At 44.9% G+C, this 22,611-nt stretch overlaps 1 protein-coding gene across 1 annotated transcript in view; it reads left to right on the forward strand.

Moving 5' to 3' along the window:
* The first annotated feature begins 4,956 nt into the window (after positions 1-4,956).
* HIC2 (HIC ZBTB transcriptional repressor 2) overlaps positions 4,957-22,611 on the forward strand; it is a 72,011-nt gene continuing 54,356 nt past the window's right edge. The window contains exon 1 of the mRNA XM_064727052.1: positions 4,957-5,300. The gene's annotated coding sequence lies outside the window, so the exon portion shown is untranslated. The remainder of the gene's footprint in view (positions 5,301-22,611) is intronic.

A 22,611-nucleotide genomic window follows, 5' to 3' on the forward strand; every position in this document is an offset into this window, starting at 1 on the left:
CATTCCAACTAATCATGTTGGTTTTACTCCCTTCTTCAAACCCACTGTTTCTCTTAAAAGCTATGGCAAAACTTCATTTAGATCTTGGGTACAAAAATATTTTTAATCTTTTCCTTGTCCACTCTTCAAAATAGCACCAGTTCTTTTCTTGTTCCCTGTTTATACATGGCTGAAGAAAGGTTTTTTTCTGTTTTAATCTTTGACATCTATTTGAGACATTTTCAGCAAATCTCTCTTTACTCTGAACACTCACAGGTGCTGAGTTTGTTCACCACTTGTTTCTCTTACTCTTATTACTCTCCCACAGCCCAGTGGAGTGATGCTGTTGCACAGATATATTAACTAGCAGGGTAGACACAGTTTAATGCAGATGTTTTGGAGATAGGTACAGAGTGAACATATCTGCAATGAAATTCACAGGCCAACAGAAATCAAAGATCTTGTTATAATGGAAGGAGTGTTTTTATCTGATTAGAGTTGCAAAACCCCTTGCCTCAGCCCTGCCTATGCCAGAACATCTCACAAAAAGCTTCAGCTTCCAGCAACAAAAAGAGTGCAAGTTTCTTCCCTTCCAAGGAAATGAAAACTTCTGTCAGAATGAACAGAGGCAGAAGTGGACAAAACAGTGCCTTGTACAAGCACTAAACCACTGGCCCAGATTTTCAAACTGCTACCTTCTGCTGTGGTTTTTGTTTGTTTGTTTGTTTTTGTTATTGGGTTCTAAGCTCATGATTTTGAGGAGAACGCTCACAAGGCAAAACAGTGCAGAGCTGAGGGAACCTGTGACCAGCCACAGCATAAAGTAGCTCTGAAATGGGGACCTTTGTGGCAATTTTTTATACTAAGGATTCAGGTTACATTTACTGTTTCTTGATTTTGCTTTTCCAAATTTATTTCCAAAAATATTTTCTTTCCCTTTTCAGATGCAGAAAAATTACTTCTCAAATTTGTGTTCTATCAAGTTCTGCATTAGTAAAACCAGGAACAGATAGGATAAATTAAGATCTAATTACACAAAGATCATAATGTAATGCTCTGTGCATCATCCACTGACTGCAGAAATAGCAGAGTGGGGAACCCAACTAATCCAGTGAATGATGAAGGAGCTTTTCTGAGGATGTACACTCAAGCGCAACACACTTGCAGATAAGAGAGAAAAGATTTTCCAAACCTATCTTAGCATAAAATTGGAATATCCTCCATGGGCACTTCTGAGTCTGTTGGACAAAACTTCCCAGCCACATATGTCTGACTGTAGAAGAATATTTCTATGGAGGGGACAGTGAAATAATTTTTTCAATTCATGAGCTATCCCCAGCTGTTCTGATGCTTTCAAGCACAGTTTCCTGGGTCATGGCAATGCCTTACACGATGCCTCTCTCAGATCCAGACCGACATTCTGGCCCTCAGCATTTTCGTGGAGCTGTCACGAGTACTCCACTGCAGAGACAATGAGTGTAAACCTCTGCTAGGAAACTTTGTCTCAATTTATGTTTAGAGGTAAATCATTATCTATTCTTGAGAAGCAGGCTGGTTACCCCTTGCTTTAACCTTGCTTTCAGACATAAGCCCTAAACCGGCATTCTCTGCCCTGTATATTTTGCTTCGTTCCTTGAATTGTAGTTTTTTGCTTTTCATGTGAGCTTTTCTGCCCAGCTCTACCCATGGGTTCGCTACTGTAAACAACAGTTTGCCTGCTAGATGGCACTGGCCATCCACCAGCGCTGGGACTGAAGGCAGGTGGCACTGAAGAGCCGTAAGGGCACAGGGCCACCCTTTGGTCGTTATTCTGTTTACTTTCTGCAATGGCATTTTCTTTGCTCAGATGACTTCACTCCTCACACACAGCACTCGCTTGCCACCACAATAATTCTATCCATGCTCTCTTCCTGTTCTAGGATGAGTATAAACTTGCTGTTAGCACTGCTACAAAGGGCTGGAGCTGCTTCTGGACCCATCAGTTTGTTGAAAACTGAAATGAAACCAAAGCCCTAAAGCTCCTCTGGGTTTCAGTCACTGACTTGAGTCTAAATATTTTGCAAACAATAACTTATTGGGGGGTGATACAATTAATTAAACTTGTCTTCTTGAAAACAGCATTACAGAGCTATTGTGAATAGATACTAAGGACTAAGATACAAGAATGGTGTACAATCTGCTTGTTCTTTGGATTCTGTTCTAAATTCCTTGTGTATTGTTAATTTGTTTGCCATAGCTACCTTGGATGTGCTGCATTCAATGTATTCATCAACACAGCAAGGAGAAACTTGAAGCTTTCAACTGTGTCTGCAGAGCACCCAGCACAATTCACTGCTGCCATCCTCTCCATGCTCTTTTCAGTAAAGTGCTAAAAACCTCAGAGTCAAACAAAACTAGAAAACAAAGTTAATGACAAGTGTCCAGCTTCAAAATATTCACAAGCCCACATCATCCTCCAGAACATGCCCATTGTGCCACAGTGTCTGCAAGCAGAGTGCCACCATCACCCTTCTAATCCAGCCTTTCATCTGAGCATGCAGCTCTCTGCACCTGAGCAACCCGTTTGCTTCTCACACACAGGGGCACGTTTTACCAGTGCCAGATGTGCCCACAGTGGGTGTGATTTCTCAGAACTTGAGGGTGTACCCTCTGTTTGGATGGCAAATTCCCTGGCTGTGGTTGCTTGGAGACATTACAGGTATCATGGTATCTGCCTTGCGTGCCTGAAGATGTTTTCCAGGTAGGTGTGGCCATACTTCAACTTGGCTCATCAGATTCTCCACAGATGTCCCTGGTTCTAGTGACAGTGCCAGGTCTAACTTTCTCATTAGTTCTTTTCCAACCTTATAATTATCACTTATATATGAAGCTGAATGCAGTGTTGTATCATACCATATCATTTCCAGGTGCCAGACACCTAATTTCTATCCTTTTTTTTGTCTCCTCTCTACTGAAAATGTGTCCATTTCTCAGTTTGCAGAGGGATGCTGCAAACTGATCATTCCCAAACCTAGAGAGGATCCAAATACAAGTAAAGATTTTTAGACTAAACCTTGTGGTCACATTTTAGGATGTTTCTGTCCATCTTCCCAACTTTCTTTCTCCCTTTCACTCTCAAAAGTTAACACCTGCCTAGCAAAGTTGGCAGACAGGCTGAAACGCTTGTGCCTCAAGCCATTCCTGTGAAAAACCTGGCACCTTTGTTCAAATGTCTGATGAAAGCAGGTTTGAACAAAGATGTTGGTTTGTGAACTGGCAGGGGCACAGATTGTGCTGGGGTGGAAAACTGCAGCGGAAGGAAGGAAGATGAGGGCAGATGGTGGCATTGTTGAGGTCTGGAAATGCCACACAAAGATTCACAAAAGTGGGTCTTTCTAAACCCAAATGTCTAAACTTATCTGATAAAAAATCTATGATGCATGTAGCCCCTGTTTAGATAGTGCAAGGGCTTCTGTGTATTTGCCTATCAATTCCTCTGGCACAGCATGAAACAAACGGTGTGAAACACCTCCCTGGCTATTTGCAAGGCCACTTAGCTTTAAAATACAGCTCAGAGCAGCACCACCGATCTTAAATTAACTTTCCTGGTGGGGGAAGAGTCTTGAATTGATCCTTATCTACTTCACTGGGTCTTGTGCTGACAGTCAGGTTTGCTGTTCTCACCACTGTTAGTGTTCTGCTCTTTATTGGGTGTACTGTGAACAAACCACCAGTCCAGACCCTTCTGATATGGCTGTTGTGATTTGCCTTATCTTTATTTGCTCCTCAAGCCACTTTGGTAAAGCTGAAGAAACCATGTCCTGCAAAAACTTTGAACTCTGGATGAGCAACTAGAAAATATCTTTATTATCAGGGATGGAGAGCTTAGGCTGCAGCTGGGATCCAGCTGAAGGGCATGCAGACTGCAGGGATCTGCACAGGAAGTGGCTGAGAGAGTCACTGGCATTGTGGCTATTAGGGAATTATTAGACATGTGTTAAACGTGGGCTTAGCTTCACTAATGAATCGCCTTGCTGAGGTTACAGAGAATTTTGGTTATGGATGGCTGTGAGGGCACAGAAGGAAAGGAAATATCATCTCATACTTGGAGTTAATACAGTGATTCCTACATGGGATAGTGGAAGTACTCCTGTGCATGATTACAATAAAAATGTTTATGTGCATTTCTCCAGTTATTACAGACTAATTAGCTATGGAAGGGAGAGAGTGCTACAAAGGGGTAATTCAGATTTCTGCACAGTTGTACTTTGTGGCAATGGTCAGTAAAATTAAGATGTAAAATGTTAAGGGGACTTAACATTTTACAAAGTAATATGTTGAGTTTGCAGGCTGAGCACACTCAGTGTAAGCATCTGAGTAGCCCTTCTCACTCAGTGTGATCACTGATGTGCTTTAAGTTAAGCATGCAAGGAAATGTTGCAGGACCAGGGATGCACAACACAAATAACTTTTCCCTCCAATATACTTCCTTAGGTAAGTAACTAAAAAAGAAATGCACAACCCAAAACTTCAGATTCTGTGGGTGCAAAGGCCATGTCTGTATCTGTGCCCTGAATGATGCAAAATGCAGTGACAGTCCTTAACACACAGATATGAGTGACAAAAAACTAATATGCAAATAGTGCTATGCATGATGTTTCCTAAATTTGTGTGTAAAACTCATTTCAGATTCCAACACATGTACAAGCTATAATCTATATAATTTCTCTGAACACACACTTAAGAGCTCATCAGTGATGGGAGAAATAATCTTAATAAATGCCTTTTTCATTGCTCAAAACCTGGGAGGGAGCAGCAGTATTTGGGTTGCCGGGAGGCAGTGGTCAGGCTCCGGGCTGGGTTTCGGGGTGTGGGTGGCAGGGAAAGGGGGGCGGCTCGGGGTGGGGGAAGCCCTGGTCCCTCGGTGGGAATTGCTCAGATCCCCGTCCCTTTCCCAGCCCCGCCGCGGCAACATTTATTGCAAAAGCAGGAAATTGCTTATTACTAAACTAGCTGGCAAGGGAGCAGAGCCGATGCTGTTCCACACTGGCACAGCACTTGCTTAGCTGCTGCTTCCCCTGCCTCTCCTTGTTCCGCTCTTTCTTCTTCTTCTTTCCCCTCTTTCTCTCCTCTCTCCCTCGCTCTCTCTTCTTTTTTTCATTTTGGCTTCTATTCAAATGTGGGTCAGGGGTGAGCGGCTCCCAACGTCACAAGCTTGCAAGATGGCGCTGGGAGGAAGGCTGTGAGATGAGGAACAGGCTGGTATAAACCGAGAGGACAGGAGAGGGAGAGGAGGAGAGGGGAAAGGGAAGAAAAGCTGCTGCTCCAGATGCAATAAGAAGGTAACGCGGCGCGGGGCGCGGGCGCGGGTCCCGCGGGGCGGTCGGGCGCTGCCGGGCTCCGCGGTGCAGCCCAGCCCCGCTCCCCCGCTCTTTATTTGCAGCCCCGGTGATCTGCCCATCTGCACGGGTCCGCTCGGGAGAGTCGCCGGGGTGGCGGGGGTGTCCCCTTGTTCCCTGCCCTACATCAACCGTGCCCGGCACCGGCGGTACTTCCATTGAAAAACCCGAGATGGTTTCTCTGCTCTTGCCCCCCTCTCTCCGTGCCCCGGGCCCCCTCCCCTCGCTCTCCGGGCGCGCTGCCCCGTTGCTTCGGGGGCCGGGGCGTGCATCGGTGTGCCGGCCACCGTGCCTGTCTGGAGCTTGCAAATGTTGGTTATTTGGTTGAAGCGGCTGGAAACTTTACCCTCCTCCCGTGCCATTTGTGTGTGTGCGCACGGGTGTGCGCTGCCCCTTCCCCGGCGGCAGTGGGGTCGGGCCGGGGGGCCGCAGCTGCTGCCCGCCAGGGCCGGCCGGCGTGGGGCTGACCGGCCCCGGAGCAGCCGCCTGCTCCCCATCCCCACTCGTCCCTTCAATTGAGCCGTATTGTATTTTATTTGATTTTATTTTTTCCCCGAAAGGAGGGAGCGGAGCCCCGGGGTGCCGGGGGGCGTGTTTGTGCCGGGGATCTGGCCGCATTGTGGAGGAGAGGGCAGGAAAGGGGCTCCCGGGACTTGCATCGCCTCCTTCCCGCCCCCCGCGGTCCATCCGCCGGGCTGCGAGGCGACGAGCCAGGCCGGCATCCCCCAACCCCAGCGCCGGCCCCAGCCCCACCGAGCACCCCCTGCCCTACCGGGACCGCGTTGAACTTTTGCCCTGGCTCCCCCCTTCCCCGCCGCCCCCCTCGGCCGCTCGGGATCGCGGAGGGAAGGACCCGCCGGCCCCGCTCGCTCTGCCCGTGGCTGCGGGTCTCTGGCTTTTGTTACGGCCCCATCTCGGACGCAATGGACGGAGCAGGATCGCGCACCCTCCCGCGGCCAGGGGCTCCCCGGACCCTGCCCGCCGGCTTTGTGCCCCGCAGGAAATGCACGTTCCCCGGCCGCGCTAGGCAGCGTAGAGATGTCCACTCGGTTTGAAAAAAAAAAAAAAAAAGAAATTGTACGTCCAGGCTGGCAGAATTATTGCCGAGGCGCTCGACATCGCAATTGAGGGAACCGAGAGGGCTGGTTGCTGCCCGCGGCTGCCCGGTCCCGGGAGCGCGGCGCCGCGGAGCCGGACCGGGCTCTGCATCTCCCGGCGCGCCGGTGCCGGTGCCAGCTCGGCGGCGGGGGGAGCCGGGCTTTTTGTGTTTTTCTGGTTGCATTTAAAAGCAAAGCGAAGCCGGCGGGGGGAGTGGGGGCGGGGGAGGCTGCGTGCCGGCCCCCAGCGCGGTGCGCGGCCCGGGAGCCCCGCGGTGCCCGCAGCGCCCAGCCCGCGCCCGGCCCCTTTGGTACGGGGCGAGAGCCGGCGGGGAAGTCAATTATTGACTTCTGCTTGGCCGGGTCCCAGGTGGAAGTGGGCACGGCGGCGGCGGGCGGCTCTCGGCGCGCCCCCCCTTATCGGGGCCGCCAGCCGCGCTCCTCCCGGGGGCTCCGGACACCGTGCCCGGCCCCGCCGCCGCCCGGGGAACGCGGATGTGCACACGGGGTCTGGGCGCTCGAATCTTTCTGCTGCGAAATCCGCAACCTTTGAGAACTCGGGTGGCCTGGGCGCTTCCAGAGACGGGTAACTTGGGGTTAGAATCTGCGAGTGGGGCGGGGGTATACACACCTTTACACAGAATTAGTGAATTATATATGGAACCCAGTGTTTTAGCAGACGGTTACCGAAATCACTCAGGGTATACTCAGTTGTTAGAATAAATCTGAGAGCAGCCAGAAACCAGTTAAGAGCATCAGAATTACATTCTGCTAATGAACCGTCCTTTGACCAAAACTGGTTTAAATTTGTTGCGGAATGCTGTTTATATTTGAATAGCTCCCATGTTTTTCCAGAAATTAAGGGGAAAACAATATGCAATAGTCACTTTCATTGGAAAATGTCAGAACTATGAGCAGATGTTTGCTATGCTTGATAAATACAGTGTATAAACAACTAATATTTCAAGATGACTTATTGCTATTTTTTATTACTCAGAACTATTGTATATCCTAAAGCAGCTCTGGAGGGAAAGCTGTAAATGACTCCTTAAGATTTCACAGCAAATCTACATGAGGAAAATGACATATGGAAAGAAAATTGACTTATTTCCACAACTGCAAATGGCCTCCTTTTTGCGCCTTTTCATTAGCAATCTAATCCTAAAAGCATTAGGAGCAATTATTTGCAGTGGTGCCTGACATTCTAGGTCTAATTATTTAAATCAGTTTAACTTTTGATGGTTGACCCATTAGGTCAAATCTGTGTGCCCTTTGTTATATTTATTAAAAAAAAAAAAAGAGGAGGGGAGAGGGGGTCTTCAAACTTGACACCTGCTACTGACATATCATTTTAGCTCTGGAGGAGATCAGCATTAAGAATAAGCAACCTCTTACATTTGTTACTTTCCATTCTAACATGGGTAAGGACACCCTGTGTAAGTGCCTTGTTCTTGGACATCTAAAATCCACTGCTTAATCACGACAGACTTGTGTGGCCGCAGGAGCGTAAGCAGGAGGAATGGGAGAGTATGAGGATATGGCAGGTTTTCCTTCTGTCATGCTTCCTAATCTACGTGAAATGCAGATGAGACACACACATAAAAGGGATGATTTTTCAGTATTTCAGGGGACAAGCTTCTTCCAAGGATCTGGGAGAGCTCTAAATCTTTAATGCATAAGGAAATAGCTCATGTTAGTATTCACATTTCTGGGTGGAATGACTTATGGATGTGTAGATAGTAATAAGTATTGCAAGATGCTTGAAGCACTTGGTATCACGTGATGTGCTGTAGTGTCAGTGCTGAATTGTTTGGCAGAAGCCAATGTGTGACAAGGGGTGGGGGGAGAGAGGAGAGAAAGAGAAGGTGAGAGGCCTTGTTCCAGAAGGGTACATGTTCAATTTATTTTGATTAGTTGTTTAAAATAACTAGAAAACAACATAATGCTAAGCAGTTTGGCTGTGTAATGGATTTAAACTCTCTAAAACAGCCACCACAGCCCAAAATTGGTGATCACAGCATGAAATTTGAAGTTGTGAACAGCAGATCTTGCAATGAGAGTTGTCGTTTTCTAGCGTCTTTACAGCCCATAGTAATTAAGAGCTGCCAAACATAAAGTGTATGTTGTGCATTTCTCTGACCTTGCAGAAAATAGTATGTGGCTATTCTTTGAGCCCCTGCTGCCTTTTTTGATGATAGATGTAGGGAAATGGGATGATGTTTGAAAACCGAGGTGCATTTGCCTTCCTATCAGAAGTGTTTGTGCTGACTGCAGCATTTAACCCTGTCATCCAGTCTGATGAACATATCACAGCTCGACAGCCAGAGCTATTGATAGGAAGAGGTTGCCATGTTTTCCCTACAGAAAACCAGGATTCCCATGCCCTAACCAAATCTGACTGATAAAGTGCACGGACAACACAGCAGCTTCTGCCAACAGCCAGGGAAGAACATTGCCACAAAGTGACATTTCAGTGCTGCAGCAAATGTGGTGTTGGAGTGGAAGAAAGCAGAATCACATTTGTGCCATAGCCATTATATTGCCTGCACTGTGACAGGCGAGGCTCAATGGGAAGGGCCCATTTCAGCATCAGCAGAGATGCCTTCCCTGCTGGGCTTGGAGAAAAATTAACAGGGCTCAGCTGTGGCACTGCAACAACAGTGTCAACCCAACCATAAGCAGGAGAATATATTAAAAAAAAAATAAAGATGACTTCTTTGGTTTGGTGTTATTGAACACCAGTGACTGAGCCATTAGGCCTTCTTACATTGGTTTTTGTCTTGCTGTACTATCAGGAGCAAGGACAATGCATTGCAATAGGGATTTCACTCTGCTGTGCAGGAGCTCATTGGCAAAGAAACCGCATTGGTTTGTTCAGGTCTCTTGCAATCAGCAGTGACAGTGTGCTTACTTCTCTCAAAAGCAGCAGGACAATGTTAAAAAGATGTTCCTGAGAGTTGTATTTTCTTGTTCAGTTAATCTCCAGGTTCCAGCTGGTTTTAAGCTGGGTTTCTTTCCTTGAAGCATACGTGTATTGTGCTAGCTGTCCAAACTTGTAAGTTACTCACGCTTGTTTGTAATTCCTGGAAAGAAAATTCACCCTCCAGTGCTGGCTCCCACAAAACAAGGAAGAAATGAAACAGTGAGGTCAGTCCTGAATTTTAAGCTGATACAAAATGAGTTGTTACAATAGCTGTAAAGGATGAGGCTACAACACAGCAGTAGCTGTACCTGCTGTAGAGTGACAGGTGGGAGAAATTCTGTTCTTTTTCATCTGTGTTTGGATGATGGCCCAGTGCTGGCCACAAACTGCAATCCAGGATTAATCCTCACATAGTGTTTTCTTTCTATGTATCAGATTTCTCATTTTGTTAATAAGCACAGCCTAGCATGCACTTCAAGTCAGCTGTTCTGGAGTGGAAGCAACAGGGTTTTGCTTTATTGAAATGATGGCTCTCATGCTTTCCTAGAGCCCGTATTGTTTGACCAGGGTAGGGCAGACTGTGATCCTTGTAATCACAAAACCTAAACAGGGATTCTAGTTACTGACTTTACTTAATGGAAAGGGGTGGGGAGTGGAGTTTATCCAGGATTACATATGTATTATATCACATTTTCGGATGTGCACCCTGCGGATTTGAAGGGGCTAAAGAGTGATCTTTTCAACTGAAAACCTCAAGCAGGCATTTGGAAATGGACCAATTGTAGAAGCTTCCTTCACTTACTCTCTCTAATGGAGAAAAGACAAACTGAGCTGTCCTGCAGAAACTGTCAGAAGACATGCACTGACAGCTAAGCTGGGAGAAGAAGGGTCTGAGTCTTCAACTGGCACTAAGAAAAGTTTAAAGAAGTGCAGGGATTGGTTTCCTGATCAAAACAGTCACCAGGGATCCCTCACAAAGAAAGCATCCCTGAAAACAGGGCAAACTTCTTGATTCTATTGCTAGGTGTTCTGAGGGATCTGTGCAGGAGTTAGGAACAGCCCCTCTTGTTGTTCCAGCTTTAGATACTGGATGGAAAAATGTGTCAGTGTTGTCCTCACCCAGGTTCTGGATGGGAGGTAGGAACCATTTCATGTCAGTGCACTGGCCTGAGGCATTTGCTGTCCTTCAGTCCCCTGGGTAAAGGAAGAGGGGATGGCTTTCCATAATACATCAGTTTGCCCTATCCACTCCCTTCCCCCACTGAACCAAACACTGTGCAAGATAAAATTGCCTTCAAATCAGTCCTTTGCCATGGGTGTGAAAAGAGATACACGATGGAGTGACTGGGGAGAGGCCTCATGGTAAACAACCCGACTGCTCTTCATGCTGGGCTGGTCCCATTCATCCCTGGACCCGTTTAAGATGACAGGGGTGCACAGCAGATTCCTTCCCCTAAATGTGTGCTCATTTCCTGTTGGATAAAGAGCCATTCAGTCAGGGGATTCAGTTTTCTTGGAGTCACATAAAGACACTGCCATGTAGTGGCAGTAGACACTGCCATGCACTCACTGCATTTCCATCTGCTGTCAAGATGCCACCAGCAAGTTTGACAGTTTGGAAATCTTTTCTCTTGTTTGATAAAGAACAGAATAGAGTAATTTGCATTGCCAGTTTTAACTGAGAATTGAAATCGGCCAACAAGAAACCTTATTTTAAAGCTTGTTTGTCTATGTGGTAGTTACTCTCCAGTAGAAAGACTGGATCTTGCTGCTCTGTACCTATGAAAACACGTTGATGTGCAACTAAGATAACTTTAAAGTAAATTTCATGTTAAGCAGAAGGACAGGGTTAACACATTCAGGCTATGATTCAACATGTAAATCAGAAACAAAATTAATTTACTATGTTATTGTTTCTGAGAAGTGACTCAAGAAACTTCTTATATAGCATTAAACTCAATGAAATGTTAAACCTGAAGATTTTGAAGTGTTAAATAAAAATATTTGTAAAATACTTTCTGATCAAAATGCTTTCTGATGACCTCCTGAAGTCGTTTCCTTTATGACTTATTCTGTGATTTTTATTCAGCTCCAGCTTAAATGCAAAGCAAAGGAAGTGTTCTTTGAGCAAAAGGGAACAGATTATTTTCTACTTTTGTTGCTCTTTTCTGAGTTTGGAACTAGCAGATAGTAGTTTCTAACACCTAGTTTTCATTTGGAGGGAAGTCAGCTTTCCTGCCCTTCTGCCCCTCCTCAAATCTCAGTTGCTTTCTGCAGTCTGAAAGAGGTGGTTATTGAACTAAACTGAAAAAACAGCCTCTCTGTCCCTCTGCAAGAGGCTCCTGGTGCACAGGGTTAGTTAACTGCCCAGAGCAGTAAAGTAGTGGCTTTTTCTGTGGAGGGACAAATTGTCCTCAGAACTTCACCAGGAAAGACATACACTTGAAGAATGCTTTTTTGAAACAAGACCTGTTTAAAAGAAGGTTTGAAATTATGACAGTGTATAGTGAGACTTAAACTTGTGCTGGTTTTATGTAATGTTGTTTCCCCTATCCCTCATGGGTAAGGTGCTTTGGTATTCCTAGTTTCTGTTTACCCATATAAAGTATCCAGAACAGTCCTCATGTGGATCAAACTCCTCAAGTCCTTGGAAAAAGCTCTTTGGTCTTTTCTAGGCAGCTCAAATGTTCTTTGATAATGTGATATTAATGGCATGATTATGCCCAGTCTTCAAAGAAAAACATGGATGTCCTTCTAGGCAGGGAATATATCTACCAAAGTTGTAGATTGCAAGGAATCCACTAAAAATCATAAATCTGTGTGCACAGTTATGAAGCGTACATAGCCAGAACCATACTACCAGAATGCTCAATAAAGGGAATTTTGGCATGAGAGTGACAGTTCTCTTGAAATTCTTCAGATGTCAGCAGAGTGATGTTTGGCTGAGTGTTTTTTAAAAGTAATGTAAAGTATGACTTGAAAAGTTTTACCCAGAAAGCTTGGGTATATGTGTTTCCTTTTATTAATTGATGCAGTGGTTGAATATTTGCCCACATTTAATTCTTCTGGCTGAGCTTGTCTTCCAAGGAACTCTGCTTCCATCCCTGATTTAAACTTTCCATGCTATGGTCATGAAGGAAGTTAAGCAAGTTCAGTTCTCTTCATCTTTAAAGTATGAAGAATATGATGTCCTTGGTTCATTTTGTGTATTTATCTTATAAATGCTCATCATATTTAAAAGTTTGCATAATGGGACCCTGACCCTAGCAACACTCTGTAAATGCTGTCATCATACACATAATTCTAATAAAGCTTCAAAATGGTAAAGTTGCCAAAGGACTGATGCTTTAGGATTTTGCAAAACCCATGACGGGGGAGGGAGGCTAAAGAAAAAATCTCTCTAGTCATTCAGAAATGCTACATTTCTTAGTCTCCACTGTACCTTATCAGACAAGGCTTTCAAAATTGCAATGAAAATTGAAACACGCCAGCTATAAAAATAACTCTCTTTTTGCTACAGCACTGAAAGTATTAATGAGACTATATTCCCCTGCAGGGAGCACTGGGAGTTTTTGGAAGGTCTGTTCTGCACTGTCAGTCTCTTCCTGAAAATAAGTAAATGCCTCTGAATAATTCCCTTCAGGATGCACCAAGCAGCAGCTTGTATTTTTGTGTCTTCCCTCCGCGGCTGCATGGTGCAATGCCAGCGCACGGCGTGACGCAACAGTCTTGGAAATTCTTGGAAAAGCACTTCCGTTTGCTCTAGGTAGAAATTGTGTTGGCAGCAAAACTGACTCTGCTGTTTACAAGCTGGCAGCATTCTGAAATGAACTCCAAGAAAAGCAGTTTAATGTATGCGGTTCTGCATATCCATCCAAATGCAGAGGTGTTTGAGACTGTTGGCCTGTTATTATGGGTGGTGCCTTGGAGAAGGAATGTCTTGAATATTTGCCCAAGTGTGGACCTCTTTTTAGCAGCTGTAGTCAGCTGGTTTATTCCAGTCAGGCTGGGTCTCCCAGTTCCTGGTTGCTGCTTGTAAGGTGATGGGTTTAACTGTTGTATTGATATTCCTCAGCTCCTGTGTGAGGAAAAAAGTGACCTGAGTGCAGAGAGAGGACCATCAGCATCATTCTGACAATCTCTGTTTTGGTGGCTAAAACAGAACTGAGTATGAGAATTTGTTTGCCACTGATGGGTTGTTTGAATCTGGAAAAATAATTTCATGTGTCTGTACCTCTTCACCTCTGCCTTTGTAAAGCCATGGTATTTTGAAGATGGGCTGAATTTCCACTAGCATTTAATGAACAGAAAATAGCAATAGTAACTTCTATTTTCTAATATTTCACCCTGTTAGTTGTGCAAGAGCATTTCAAGCTGAATGCCATACTAATAATTCAGAGTCTTGCAAGTGGAACCAAATGCAGAGAAAACTACTACTTCTGATAGAGCTGTAGTACTTGAAATCGTGCATGGAGGTGTAACTAACCATAGAGGACAGTCATGGAAGGAAAATATACTTTAAGGTTCCTGCTGAAACTCTGATCATGTATGGAATTAAAATATCTGCCTATCCAGAAAAGACATCTTTCAACTCAAAGATCTCACAATGCTTTCATAATTACTAATCTGTGACTTACAGTTGTGTCTCTGGCATGTTCATGTAACCTTTTCTGAGATGTTTATATGGCTTTCTGAAAGCTGCAGAAGAGTATTCCTTAATGGAACAGAAGCCATGGCCACAGCCCAGCAAACCCTTCCACTCCCATTACAGGCAAAGGACTGATTAAGCACCTCAGTTTCTCTGTTTCACTTGTAATAAATAAAATCTCCTTCTCCTTTCTAAATTTTGAGAGTTTATATGAAGTAGGACCTCTGCTACATGGCACCAACTGTTCCATTTCAAAAGACTTATCAGTTTTCTACCTAATGCCCAGAGCATCTAATACCATCTGCCAGAGGCTTGGGATGTTCCCTATCCTTTAACTGGTTGGACAAGAAAGGGGGAAAGGAGTCCAAGTGAGTTCAAGCAAGTTTCCATGTGCATCTCCACTGCCATTATTGAGAACATTTGCCTATTTGTGCTCGCTTCCTCTGTGGTTACACATGGACTCCTGCTACCTCTGTGTTTACCTAAAACAGCTTGGGTTGTACCCTCACCAAAAACTGCAAAACCCAAAGCACCCTCCCTAAAACTTCCTGGAGCAAAAGCAAAGCACATCCCCTTTTGAGGCACAGGGGAAGTCACTGCATTTCAATGGCTTTGACCATCAGAAGTGGTGAGTGGGAGGGTATCGGACAGCATTAGTGCTGTGGATTGACTGGCTGGGGTCACATTTTTGTAAGTGAGAAGGTAGCAGCTGTCCTTTAAGGCATGCAGGATGCAGCATTTTAGGGGAACTTGCAATTTTTTTTTCCCCATAAGAACTGCTCCATGCTGTGCCAGGCCTCCTCTGTGTCTTGGCAGGGGGAAAGGGGCTGGGTGGCCATCAGGAATGCTCCTGATGGCACAGAGGAAACAAGTCTGCCACTGCTAAACTTACACATTACTGTAGACTAACCAGTCAAGTTTGTTGCTTTAATTTTAACTTCAGGGGAGGAAGGATGGCACCATCTCAAGTGAAGTCCATGTAATGCCAGAGTGTGGGATTTCTGTAATTCAGTGCCTGTTGTACTGTATTTTAAGAAAAAGCTTGAAATAAGAGAAGTGGAAAGATAATATGAACATGGTGGTTTTGTAATAAAATAAAAATACAAACAGTGCAAACTGGTTGTTGGTCAGATCAGTCTTCAGGGCAAAATGTCTTTAATTGATGTCATTGTAAGGCTAACGCTGCACTTGGCACCAAAACTTAGATTTAATGCTGTAAATGGAGATAAAGCCCATTGCAGCTGACAATATACTTCCAGACCATGTCCCCAGCTAAAGAGCTTGCAGTGCAAGGCCCAGGTAGGTGCTGTATAGATAACTGGCTGGGGGGGTCAGATTCTGCAAATGCTTACTCAGGCACTTTGCTTGAACTCGGTGTGACTGCTGGAGCAAGAGCTTGCACAACCCAGCCCTAGGAGTGGGGCTGGAGCCTTAAAGCTGTCGGGTGAAACAGAACTGCTTGGGGGGTTTATTTATTTTCCAGCTGCCTGGTGAGGCAGGCTCTAAGTGGAAGCCCGCTTCCGACCCTGACTTGCATGCCTGTTTATTTGCTGTAATCACCTGTAACCTAAAATTGCAAAACTCCTGTGGATACACTAATGATGCCTTTGTAAAGTTCTCCTAGCAAAAATTCAACTGGATTTGAAAAGCACATGCTTCTTTCAAAACCCTTAGCTGTAAAGTTCAGTCCTGCCAACCTGGTGGGCTGAGAACATTTTGGAAAAGGTCAGAGGGCCACATTGAATGCTTTGGGTCCAATTTCCCAGGATGATTTGTTGCCTGCACTCTTTGAAGGGAGTGCAGCACCTGCAAATCCCCTTCTGGGGATTCCCTTAAAATGTGGGGAAGCCTCCAACAGGTGTGTGGAGCTGGCATGGCCTTGGCCCAGGGTGGGAGAGGTGTGGCTGGGACACGTCTGAACCTGCACTTGGGCTGGAGCAGGGAACAAAAGAGGCTGGAAGTGGTGGCTGTTCTCAGCTCCTCTCATTCCCCGGAGCACAGGGAAGGGATGCTAACCTTCACCAGCCAGAATTCAGAAGCTGTTCTCCGTGCTTCTGCAGCCTGCTTGGAAGTAGCAGTGGGCAAGGGAGTTGCAGCTGCCTGTGCCCCCCTCTGAGAGGCAGCGGGTTGGCTGCCGGGGCAGATGCTGACTAATTGTATCAGGAAAGAAGTGGGAGGCGATATAGCTGATTCAGATCCCTGCTTTAAAAACCCAGAGCCTGGCTCAGTGAATGCCTGATTAATGTATTTTCTTCTCAGATTCATTTGCTTTGAGGTCACAGTTCAGAGGCTCAAGAGAAAACAGGCAAGACGTTCTGAGCCTCGCTGGATGTGTCACACACTCGCTGCCTAAGTGCTCTCCGTGTAAAAGGCTCTGACACAGGGAAGTCCCAGATACACTGTGGTGTCAGGGAAGGCTCTGGCTGGCAAGTCTGCTTGGCTAGGGGTCTGAATCTTTATTTTTCTTAGGAGGCAGTTGCCTGGTTGCTATTAAGAAGTTATTCCTTCTGATGGGTCATTGGATTTCTTTGTATGATCTTTCTAGCTTATTTTAAACTTAAGGTTAACAAGGCATTTCTTTTGCTTTCATTGAAAAGAGTGTAAGCACTTCATCTGAGTAGGAAAGAAATGCATGGTTATTCATAGTAAGTCAGTCTCTATAGTGAGTAACTGAACAAAAAAAAGTCCAACTGAAGAGTACATTAATGCTACTGAGGACAACAGACTTTAAAATTCTGTTCATCCCCAGAAGTCACAGAGAAAAATATGTTTTCTCTGTCCTACTTCTTGTCAGCGGATTTGTCAGAAAGAAATCTACCTCCTTCCCAATCTAGTTTGCAGAGTGTATTTGCTCTTCAAGAACAAGTCAGCACAGTAATCCTGTTTCACGTTAACTGTTATGAAATATGGTGTTAACATTTTAGCCCTATACTGGCAGGAAATGGGATTTAAGATTTTTTTTTTCTCTGAGTAAAAAAGAGTTCAGGAGCAGGATTTAAAAATAAAAGATCCTTACAATCCTCTCTCTGAGTCAATTTCCATAGCTTAATCTTTCAATTCATCTCATTTGCCTATTGTGCAATTTGGCTTATGATTTTAACTATGGTAGTCTTTAAATATAAATTGACACTTCAGATCCCTGTGCTGACTTCAACTCCTAGTCAATAGTGTCTGCTTATTGAAATTTATGCTCTGGTTATCCAACCTGTGGGATTCTTTTCTTCTTCCCCAGTTGTGCACATACTTGCTTTTTCCAACCATTCCTATGTATGTGTTATATCACTGTAATCTCCTTTTTCCCTGGGCTGTGTTTATTCCTGTTTTCTCTGTCTCCTTCCATACAAATTTTACACCTTGCTTTGGGCTGTCCTTCACAAATACAACAGTAACTTCTTCACTGTAAGCTACTGCAGAACTTCAGAGAGCCACCAAATAATTGCAAGTTACATCCTTGTAAGTGTTGGTGTGGTCTCTGTGCATGGAGTCTCTTTAGAACAGGATCTTTCAAAACTCTCTGCAAATGCTTTTCCTTATTATAATACTTCAAGGTCACTTGCCACAAATATTTTTTTCCTGACTTGTATGAAACTGAAATCCCAGTAAATGAAGTATCACTGCAGATGCATTTAGGAACAGGGAAAATGAGGAACTTCCACTGTTAATTGCAGGAAAATCTGGCTGTTCTCTTGACAATGGCCTTCAGCTTCCCTTAGTATACTTTTAAATATTTGATTAATTCTTCCGGAGCAGAAGAGTCATATGACAGAGTTTTAAGGAATAATTCAAAAGAGACAGACTTCAATGTATTGCTGCCTTGTCTTGCCAAATACCAGTGGTTAGATTGAAGCCCCTGATTGTACAATTCCCACTTACTCTTGACATCAAACCTCCAGCCCATGTCAAAGTCTTGCTTTCTAGAACTGCATGTCCTTACATCTAGGGAAAACTTGTGACCGATGGAAGGTTTGATATCAAATGCTCTCAAATCCCACTGAAATCAGTAAGCTGAGGCTGCTGATTGCTAAGATCAGGCCCAAGATCAAAAATGCAATTTAGAGATCATATCCCTGCAGCTGGGTCACAGAGCCTTGGAGAGATGCAGTAGTTTCTTTCCCTGCCAGGGACAGTCCTGAGCCCTCTCATTTGTTATACACATATGTGCATTCTTTCTCTGTTTAAAATATCCATGCATAATACCAGACATGAGTGTTTCTGTGTGTAGTAGCTGTCAAGGTACACTTGACATTCAGTTACAACAGGAAGAAATGGGGTTTGGTACTTGGTGCTGAATAGTTTTTCGGTTGCAAAAATGCTAGGTCTGAATTTCTTGAACAGTGTGTCTCTAATGCCCCAGAGACATGACAGCACATGTGAAGCACATGAAGGGGAAGACACAGGACATGAATTTTTCTGCAGGTTTTAACAAAGCCAGAATCTTCCATGCCCTCTCTGCTCTGCCACACAGAACAAAAGCCCCAGGGGTTTTGTTTCTAAAGTCATTTGAGAGCTGCCAGCACAAAATGAAAGCCCCAAGGGTTTCTCCAGTCATTGAAGGGGCACCCACCACCTATAAATGTGAAAATGCAACTGAGCTGCACTTTGAAAGTGAGAGGGCAGTGGCCTGGCACAGTCACTGTGGGAGTCACTGAACTAGCAAGAGTGACACAGTGTGGAACTCCTGAACTCCTGCTTAACCAAGTAATTTGTTTAAGCAGTATGTGACTGACTGCATGCTGCTGGGCCCCACATCCTTAATGTTCCCCTCCCACCTTCCCTGTACCTGTGCCTAAGTCAGCTTTTGGGGATGCTTGATGTGCCACAAAACCTGCTGGAAAATCCTGAAGTCAGGCTTCATTTCACACCTGGGCATGTAAAATGCCTGGCTCTAACAAGAAACCTGAGCTTTCCTCCACTGATTTTTAGGTGGGACTGCCACCACGGTGTCTGGAGGTGGGGGTTCCATGGCTCTGTGAGTGTGGGCTGGTCCCAGCATGGGCTCCAGGAGCAGATGGGCCTTGGCAGGGAGCAGCTGCTGTCCCAGAGACCTCGGCTGCAGCTCCCCCTGAGCCAGCAGGGCTAAGGCACCATGGCAGGAGCGGGAGGGCAGCCTGGGCAGTGCCAGGGCTCACACAAGAGCAGCCTGGGCAGTGCCAGGGATCACAGAAGAGCAGCCTGGGCAGTGCCAGGGCTCACAGAAGAGCAGCCTGGGCAGTGCCAGGGCTCGCACAAGAGCAGCCTGGGCAGTGCCAGAGCACACAGAAGAGCAGCCTGGGCAGTGCCAGGGCTCACAGAAGAGCAGCCTGGGCAGTGCCAGAGCACACACAAGAGCAGCCTGGGCAGTGCCAGGGCTCTCAGGAAGGCAGCATGGGCAATGCTGGGGTTCTTGCTCAGGCCCTTGGCTGCCTGATTCCCAGCAGGCAGAGCTGCTGCGTGGCCGCTGTCACGGACAGTTGCACCTGATGTGTGGGAGTTACTTGGCACATGGTGGATGTAGTTTCCCATTGATTTTTGGTGGAATTGATTTATAGAGCTATTTAATGGAATTGATTCTTTTTACAACTTTTTTCCCCTCTTAAAGACCAATTGTTTTTCTTGAGTGATGGCTGCAGGTTTGTGTTTATGTATTAATATGCTTGTGCACCCACAGTCCCAACTGTGTTCTCTCTACTCAAACTGCAGAAGAAAGTCTGAATCTCAAATGCCATCTCAAATTTTAATATTATGTTTGATGTATGACCTGGGATAAATTAAACGTGCTAGCACTTGCAAGATGAAATCCTAGTGGTGGGTATAACCACAAAGCAGTGTTCTATTAAGCCAAGGACTGTCGAGAATGTCTGTTGTGGTTGTGTCTGGGTTACGAGTGGCTCCCTTTGGTTTAGTGTAGGTGGATATTTTTATTCTGCCTGGCTTGTGAACAAGGGGATGAAACTTCAGAATTTACCTACAAGAGGAGTAAGGCTCTGCTGACTTTTCCTTTACAAGCCCATAGGTTGGAACCACATTTTTATCCTAAACCCAGTATTTTTATTGTATTTTAATGTGTTTCATTGATTGTTACTCCAAAGTGGTTTGTATTAAGGAAACACTATATGTTATACCCAGAGTAGTCCTATGAGAAAGTATGAATATCATAATTCTCTGTTACTGTTTGTACTTTGCAGGTCAGTTCTGTCAGTAAGCTTCAGTGGCAAATTTGTGTTGTGGTTTTGGGATTCTTTTTTATTCCCTTCCTTTCTGTCTTTCCTCTTTCAAGAACACTGAAATAAATATGGGCAGGATCCTTACTCTGGGTGCGACTCCTGAGCAGATATGCCACCCAGATTTCCAGATCAGAGAGATTTTAAATGTGTGTGCTGAGGGTTTAGGGTCCAGCTAACAACTGCCTGTCAGGATACAACAAAACAATCTCTGAACTAGCCAGCACCCAAGTCATAAAAGAAATTAGTAATCCAAAAATACCTCCCTGAATGGCAAAGTGAAACAAACATTAACTGTCACCGTTGTTCTGTGTGATCCCTGTGTGAAATTTAGCTAAGCAATCTGGCAGCTGTATGGAGCACTAACTGGATCTTCCAAGTGCTCTGATGCGAGCCCAGTACATTTGGGTAACCTAATTATCACCACAGAAGTGAAAGGGATAAGAGACAGTAGTAGTCAACACCCTATTTGAATAGAAAAGCTCTGAACTTCATCACTGCTTATGAAAACTTCTACCCATGGCCAGCTGTAATCTGGAGCCATCTAAAAGCTGCTGGGAATCCAGCAGGGCTCACTCCTGTGCATCTACCTTACACTGTGAGTTTAACAGGATGGCCAAGAATAATATCATTAGGATGCTGAGTGTGCAACTGCTGCAGGAGTGGGCTGTCCATGTGAACAAAGATTAGCAGGAAAACTGTAGATGGTGGATGCATGATGCAGAGCAGATAATAGCAGAGTATCCTTGTATCTGCAGCTCCAAATACCACGCACCATTAATTTTGGGAAAGGACTCCAAATGTAAGCAAATTGCTTTGACCCAGATTTTAAACTGGTAAAGGAAGCTGAATTCACAGGCAAGGCAATATGGGCCCTTTTGCAAAGCATGGTATTTAAATGTGGCTTGCTTAGAGAAACTTCCAACAACAATCAACCTTCACCCTGTGCCCCAGAGGACTGCCAAGACTTTATTCAATGTCAGAGTGATCCTAAATGCCAGTCTTTGAGAGAGAAAACTGCATCCTTGCTTTGTAAATGAAACTGCAGCAGTTGAATTACACTGTAGTTTTACCGAGGTGTTTTATATACCACAACCACATTGTAAACTAGATTTTGTTTGCTTGGAATCATCCTAGTGATTTGTACTCTGTCTCTGGCAGATTTGTCTCCCCCTAACCATCACATGCCCTAAGCAATTATGCAGAGTTAACAAAACCTAGAGAAGGCAACTGCTCTTATCTGTCTTGCCCCATGCCAAGTCTTTGCCTTCTACTCTCTGCTAGGAAATAGTACAAATTCCAGGCATTCTTTGGAAGGGAGAGGGTTAAATTTAAAGAGAAGGATATCTTGTCTTTCACCACTACTGGGATGGAAAGATTTTAACTCTGCCTGTTCCCCAGAGGTGCTTTGTGTGATGATATGTCCTTGTGGGATGGGTTGGACATTAAGGATCTGTACTGCCAAGTTTCTTCATTGTCATATGGACTGATTCAGGACATCAGAAGAAGCATTTACATGAGAATACATGATTTCATAGTTGGTGTTATGTAAATTGGACTATCTTTGGCTTAGGAACTGCAGAACCCTAAGGCTGTCACTGGGCTGTACCAGCACAATCTCTTCCCTGAAGAATGTTCCAGTCTAAATAGTAGATGGTAGTAGATAGTAGATAATAGTAGATAGTAATAGTAGATAATAGTAGATAGTAGATAGTACAGCTAAAGGGGAGAGAGGAAGCAGAGACACAAACAGATGCATTATTTGGCCAAGGTGGTGTGACAGATGTAGAGAACTAGGAGGAGAACCTAAACTCCAGTTGCAGTTTACTTTGCTGCTAGAATAGGCTACTGTTATTATAAAACTCTTTTTTTCATCCTTACTCTTCCAACTAAATTAACTTTCCTTGCCTCAAGGACTGACACAGCCCCTGTACAGTCTTCTGGCTATCTTAGCTATTCCAGAGAACTGGAACAACAAGCATATAAACAAGTCACTGCACACTGACTGATCATTGCTTACTCTGTTCTTGAGGCTTTAGCTCATGGCAGTGAGAGGTAACCAGTCACAACCTAGGACAAAGCCAGCCACACAGGTAGCAGTTGCTTCTGGATTTGCACAGCTACTCATCAGTCCTGCTTGTTCTAGAGATGCCTACCTTGCATTTTGGTCTGCAGGCTCCTGGTGCCAGCCCACATGGGGTGAGGCCAGGTACCACCAACACCACCTCAGGCTGCTCTGGCTCCACTTCAGATCTTCATGGGCACCTTGCTAGTGTTAAAAATTCCTTACCAAGCTTCTACCTTACAAAGGGACTGCATTTCTGTAATGCCTGGATTTGGAAAACTATGAGATGGAAACAAATATTCTCCAGAAGATGATAAAGAG

The sequence above is a fragment of the Zonotrichia leucophrys genome, chromosome 15, assembly GCF_028769735.1.
Source record: "Zonotrichia leucophrys gambelii isolate GWCS_2022_RI chromosome 15, RI_Zleu_2.0, whole genome shotgun sequence".
NCBI lineage: Eukaryota > Metazoa > Chordata > Aves > Passeriformes > Passerellidae > Zonotrichia > Zonotrichia leucophrys.